The sequence below is a fragment of the Hemiscyllium ocellatum genome, chromosome 13 (genome assembly GCF_020745735.1).
Source record: "Hemiscyllium ocellatum isolate sHemOce1 chromosome 13, sHemOce1.pat.X.cur, whole genome shotgun sequence".
Taxonomy (NCBI): Eukaryota; Metazoa; Chordata; class Chondrichthyes; order Orectolobiformes; family Hemiscylliidae; genus Hemiscyllium; species Hemiscyllium ocellatum.
This window is the reverse complement of record NC_083413.1, coordinates 77,783,313-77,789,940: the sequence shown is the minus strand read 5'-3', so window position 1 is coordinate 77,789,940 and position 6,628 is coordinate 77,783,313.

Sequence of the window (6,628 nt, the reverse complement as noted above, 5' to 3'; positions counted from 1 at the left end):
CTTCGGCATGATCCACAACTGCACCGATCTTAGTATCATCCGCAAATTTACTTACCTATCTTTCGATGCCCTCATCCAGGTCATTTATAAGAATGACAAACAGCAGTGGCCCCAAACTAATCCTTACAATACACCACTAGAAACTGAACGCCAGGGTGAACATTTCTCATCAACCACCATCCTCTGCCTTCTTTCGGCTAGCCAATTTCTGATCCAAACTGCTAAATCACTGTCAATCCCATGCCTCCATATTTTGTGCAATAGCCTAACATGGGGAACCTTATCAAACGCCTTACCAAAATCCATTTGCACCATATCAACTGCTTTACCCTCATCCATCTGTTTGGTCACCTTCTCAAAGATTTGTGAGGCATGACCTACCCTACACAAAACCGTGTTGACTATCCCTAATTAAGTGATTCCTTTCTAGATGATGATAAATCCTATCTCTTATAACCTTTTCTAACAGTTTACCTACAAGTGAAGTAAGGCTCACTGGTCTATAATTACCAGGGTTGTCTCTATTCCCCTTCTTGAACAAGGGGATAACATTTGCTATCCTCCAGTCTTCCGGCACTATTCCTGTAGACAATGACAACATAAAGATCAAAGCCAAAGGCTCTGCAATCTCTTCCCTGGCCTCCCAGAGAATCCTAGGATAAATCCCTTCTGGCCCCAGGGACCTATCTATTTTCACACTTTCCAGGATTGCTATCACCTCCTCCTTGTGAACTTCAATCTCACCTAGCCTGTGGAATCAAGCAGATGAGGCTACAACAGCGAATATTTGCATGAAGGGTTTGGATGATCATCCATAATAATACCGAATGTTGGAAGGCCAAATGGCTTGACGTTACTCTTATTTTCTGTGTTCTATGTTTCTAACTTGTTTCGATGGACATTCCCAGCTGACCTGTGTTAAAGATGATTCCCCTGTTGTGAAACCCAACAAGAAAAAGCAAGTACTCTGATATCTGTAATCAGTAAGTTTTTAAAACATATCTCATGTCTTGTACTAACATGACATTAAAAAAAAACAACGTTTAGGTTCCTATCCTACGGCACGTCTTCATTCCAGCTTCGTCCCTTCAACTCAGTCAGACGGTATGCTCAAGCTAACCGTGCCTTTCTGGTCACTGGATAACGTCAGTGTTAATTGACTGGCTCAAATATTCCCATGTAAAGCCCATGCTTAACAAGAATCAGAAAGTGAGACTGGTGATATGGGTGGCTTACATAGACTGAGTATTAACTCAATGACAACTCATTATCAACTACGTTGCGTGGGTGAGTCATTAACACAGTGACAAGGATAAACAGTCAGACATTATTTACAATTTGTTTAGTGTTAGTGTTTTGGTAACTGATGGGTCCTGCATGTATGGGAAGAGATATGAAATCTACTGCGCATTGAAGGATGGAGTCTCCATATAAGGAATGTAATTGAAACACCACATGCTACGTTTGAATGGGCTGGCCTGGACTGTTTTCATAAACTCCTCCTTATACAGCAGATGTAGGATTTTGTAAGTGTGTCTTTGGGTTAGTTAATTTGTAACAAGATGTCACAAATTTAAAGGTACAATGTACAGATGGCCCATCACAGAGTTCCTGATACACAGTGATGTTTGAATGGTTGGTGGAGATGTGGAGCAAGGTAGAAGGAAAAGAGAGTTTCACATGTTGGTGAGATATGGTAGTTACGGCGTCTTCATCATTGAAGACCTAGGAGAATGACATCAGCCTGGATAACAGGGCTACTTTCCAAGTGATTTGAAGATGCCGGTGTTGGACTGGGGTGCATAAAGTTAAAAATCACATAACACCAGGTTATAGTCCAACAGGTTTAATTGGAAGCACTAGTTTTTGAAGCACTGCTCCTTCATTAGATTGTTGCTAAAGGAGCAGCGGTCCAAAAGCTAGTGCTTCCAATTAAACCTGTTGGACTATAACCTGATGTTGTTTGATTTTTAACTTTGTACTTTTCAAACGAATTGTAATCCTTGGGAAATGGCAAGTTATCCCTGAATTCAATCAGTTTGAAAGTATCAGCATGGATCTAATGTAATTCCGTTCCTGTGAGGTCAGAGGTTGACTTGGTCACATCTATTTGACAGAGGCAGTACTCCATCTTTATATTTTTAAGCTTCAACCAAGTTAGGTCAGTTTCTAACCATAAGGTCAACTTCTGAAATGGAGACTGGGACATTGGAAGAAAAAAAACAAAAACTCTCTGAGGCTGGATAGAGACGAGATAATGTGGAAGGTCAATCCTTGATTGAACTAGCAAGGACAACGCAAAGAATGACCCAGCAGCAGAGAGGTTTACAGCATACAAATTTTCAAAAGATTGTTAAGGCCTGATGTTACAATGTATAAACACTAGCTTTCAAACACTTGGCATGTTGATATTTCAGCTGTTTTAACAGAACCATAAACTCAATAGTTTCAAACTAATAGTTCTCCCCCAGCGTTCCCCAAGATGAGACAGAGTATACTTGATCATAATGACAGGAGCATTATACAATGTAAAAAAAGCAATAATGGATATTTTAATTGGAGCTGTCCATCACTGTAACTTTACCAATACATATATCCAATTGCGGACACCTCAGACGGATAATAAAACAGTTCACCTGAGCAAAAATAATTAATTCTCTTTCTGTAGCTGTGTTTCAATTCCTTTCTAACATTTTCTTTAACTTTCTATTCAATTCTCTCTACTTATGAGTCATAGAATCCCTACAGTGTGGAAACAGGCCCTTCGGCCCAACAAGTCCACACCAACCCTCCGAAGAGTAACGTACCCAGACCTATTCCTCCACTCTATTCTCCGAATGCCACTACCCCTGACCAAAGCACCTACACATCCCTGAACACTATGGGCAATTTAACATGGCCAATTCACCTAACCTGCACATCGTATCTCATGTAAGATCTGTATCACATTTCATTGAGTTGTTTTCCTGCTAGTTCTGTTCAATCTCTCAATAAAACTGTCCTTTATTTTGTCTGTTCATTTCTTTGTGAAATACTCTTAGTTTAAGCAATCCCAGTTCACAGCCAGCCTGCTCACTGTCAACCTGCCAACCCTGAACTTGCCTGCTACCAACCCTCCCACCCAACACTGCGGGTACAGTGGCTTAATTAAATTTTCAAGACTCAGAATGACAGCATAGGTGTTTTAGATTTGTGATGTGACAATTCAAGGAGCTATTGCATTGGAGTTGTAATTTGTGCGATGTTATGTTCCCACTCTCAATGGTGTTCTAGGCAAGTGATAAAGGCCTGGTAGATTCCCTGTAGGAAAGAGGTAAACTGGAGAGTAAAACATTGTTGGACTGTCAAACTATGGACCATTCTAATATGGCACAAGGAAGAAGGGAGAATATTTTCTGGAAAGAGGCCAATTAGTTCCCTTTGGGTTCTTAACAGAGTCAAGGAAAACTTTAGAAACCTGATCCTTCAAACAACACAGATTATGTAGCGATTAAAAAGACAGATGTATGGATTAGTGTCTCAGAGTTACCTACACCTGCTGACTGCAAAGAATCCTTGGGAACTAATTTTGAAAAGCAGTTTTTCCATAGGTTGTTGATACTTCTAACACATTGGAGAAACCTAACCACTGTGCCCCACAATTTACTGATTGGATCAACCATTGTACAAATTATCCACAGGACATCTGACCATTTAATTGGTTATTTTGCACCCAATGCATGCCTGAAAAGCTAGTAAGACACACCAATTGTTAACCAACATGTCCAAACTATTAAAAAGGCTTTATGTATAGCATTAGTGAAGTCACAAGCAAAGAGCATAAAGTGAAAGGGATTCCAAAAGGTTAAAGAGTACTCCATCTTCAGATCATTGAATTCACTGTGTTGGTTATTGGTAACTGTAAATAGCATGCTGTATTGTGCTAGGAAATTACTGCTCACATTTAGACTTTGAACAGAAAGAGGAGAGAAGAGCTTTCAGATGTTAAAAATTAACTACACTGCATCCTCTTCTGTCCCCACAATGTCAAATTTATTGTTTTCTATTGCTACAAGGAGACTAATGTGAAACCAGCAGAGATGACAGCACCCTTTCATTGAATAGGAAGTTTCATTGAGTGGGGTCTGGATGTGAAACTGTGGTCAGGTGAATGGAAAAAACAGGGCTCTGCTACATTACCGATATGTCCATGCGTTAAAAGTTCCTTAATGGCTTGAAGTGCTTTGTGATGTCATGAAGTCATGAAAGGCACTATTAAAATGAAAGCCTGTTTTTTACTCCTCCCTCTTTTCCATTGCACCAATACTTATGTTTTGTCTTCCTTCAGGCAACAAACTTTGAGCTGTCTTCCTGCACATGAGCTGTCATAGTGGCTCAGTGCCTCACAGTGCCAGGTACCTGGGTTCAATTCCACCTTCGGGCAACCGTCTGTGTGACATTCTCCCCATGTCTGTGTGGGTTACCCTGGTTTCTTCCCAAAATCCAAAGATGTGTAGGTTTGGAGAATTAGCCATGCTAAATTGCCCATAGTGTTAGGTGCATAAGTCAGGGTAAATATAGGGTAGGGGAATGGGTCAGAATGGGTTACTCTTCGGCGGGTCAGTGTCAACTTGTTGGGCTGAAGGGCCTGTTTCCATACTGTAGGGCATCTGATAATGAAAACCTGAAATTGAACTCAGCCATTCTTCCCGCTCCCTGGTGGCCTGTTCCTATGAATGTTTAATCACATGGTGCATTAAGTTACCTGAACAAGAAAAACAACTAATCATGGGACTAATGCACTTTAGAGAGTGAATCAAAAGAAAGAGGTGTTAGATAGTGCCTCATAGCCAAATCCAATGTAAGTGTACCTTTTCGCCTTATTAGTTATTGGTAAACATTGACTTTGTCAGAGGTGCTGTGTTTCAGATCAGACATTTTATTAGCATGCATCTATCCTCTCCAGAGGACCTCAAAGGCCCCACCAGACTGTTTTCAACAAGAGCAGGTGAGTTTTCCATTGCTCCCCTGGCTATTATCTATTCCTTAACCAACATCATTGAAAAACAGAGTAGCTGCTCCAGACAAGAGCCAAATACTAAACAACAACCAAAAAAACGAAAGAATTGCCAATGCTGGAACTCTGAAACAAAAGCTGAAATTGCTGGAAAAACTCAGCAGCACCTGTGGAGAGAAAGCAGACTTAACATTTCGGGTCCAGTGACCCACATTCTGAAGAAGGGTCACTGGAACTGAAAAATTAACTGTGATTTCTCTCCGCAGGTGCTGCCAGACCTGCTGGGTTTTTCCAGCAATTTCAAGTTTTTTTGTGCCAAAGAGGAGTCATGCTTGAAATATTAGCTTGGATTCTCTCTCCATAGATGCTGCCAGATCTGCTGAGTTTCTCCAGCATTTCTTGTGTTTATTTCCAACAGCTTTAATACAACAGAATGCCTGATATTTATTTCATTGCTGTTGGTGGGAGCATGCTGTGCACAAATGGGCTTTAACGACAGCTATATGAAAAAAAAACTTAACAGCTTTAAAGCTCTCTGGTGCAGCCCGAGATGATTCAATTCATTATGTAAATGTATGGCTTTCTTTCTCAGTATGCACATCAACAAAATACGAAGGCCAAACCTTACCCCAAAGGATCTAGTTCAACCAATTCCTAAGGGAATGATATAAGGTGAAAGGTTCCAATGATCAAACAGTTTCTATTTCATTTGCAACCTATATAAATTGCATAGTGGGGGGGTGATAGCCTAGTGGTATTATCACTAGACTATTAATCCAGAGGATTAGGTAATGTTCTGGGGAACTGGGCTCAATTCCTGCTACAGCAGATCGTGGGATTTGAATTCAATAAAAATCTGGAACTAAGAGACTAATGATGGCCACGGATTGGTTGTTGGGTAAGAACCCATCTGGTTCACTTCTGTCCTTTAGGGAGAGAAAGTGTTGGCATTACCTGGTCTAGACTGCATGTGACTCCAAACCCACACTAATGACTCATAACTGCCCCATGGGTGATAAAAGCTGTCCCAGGTGGTGATGCCCACATCACATGAACAAAGAAAGATATTCATTCATTTATGTGTTATATGCATTTCTCCATCTAAGAATCCTCCGAGCAACACTGCATCGATACAGTTCTTCTGAATGTTTCCACCATTTGTATTTTGGGAATTTTCATAACTCAGCTGGGGCAGTGGTGGTGGCAATGATCTCCATCAGTCAGTGGTGGGATGAAATTCCTGCTGCATTGTCCATGGTCCATACCAAGAGTGTAATGTCCAGGATTGTGCTGATCTTTGATTTTCTGTCCATCCCTTTCAATGTTATAAAGCCCCGGATTGAAAAATACACTATTTGGTGACACCTGCCCAAAGGATTTGGTGATCAATAAAATCCACACACACAGTGCGGCACAGCGCCTCTCTTTTTTTATTAACTATCAACAGGAGCGATTTGGGCTTAGAATCTCAAGATTCGCTAATTCAGTAATATTGTGATGAAGAAAAATCTTCCCAGGCTGGTGTACAGTGGGATAGAACACCGCTTGCCAAATGACTTAAAATGCGCCTTATAGGTCTATCAGTTAAACTTTGGGCTCACCATGATAGAATAGCCAAATTGATAGGGTTAA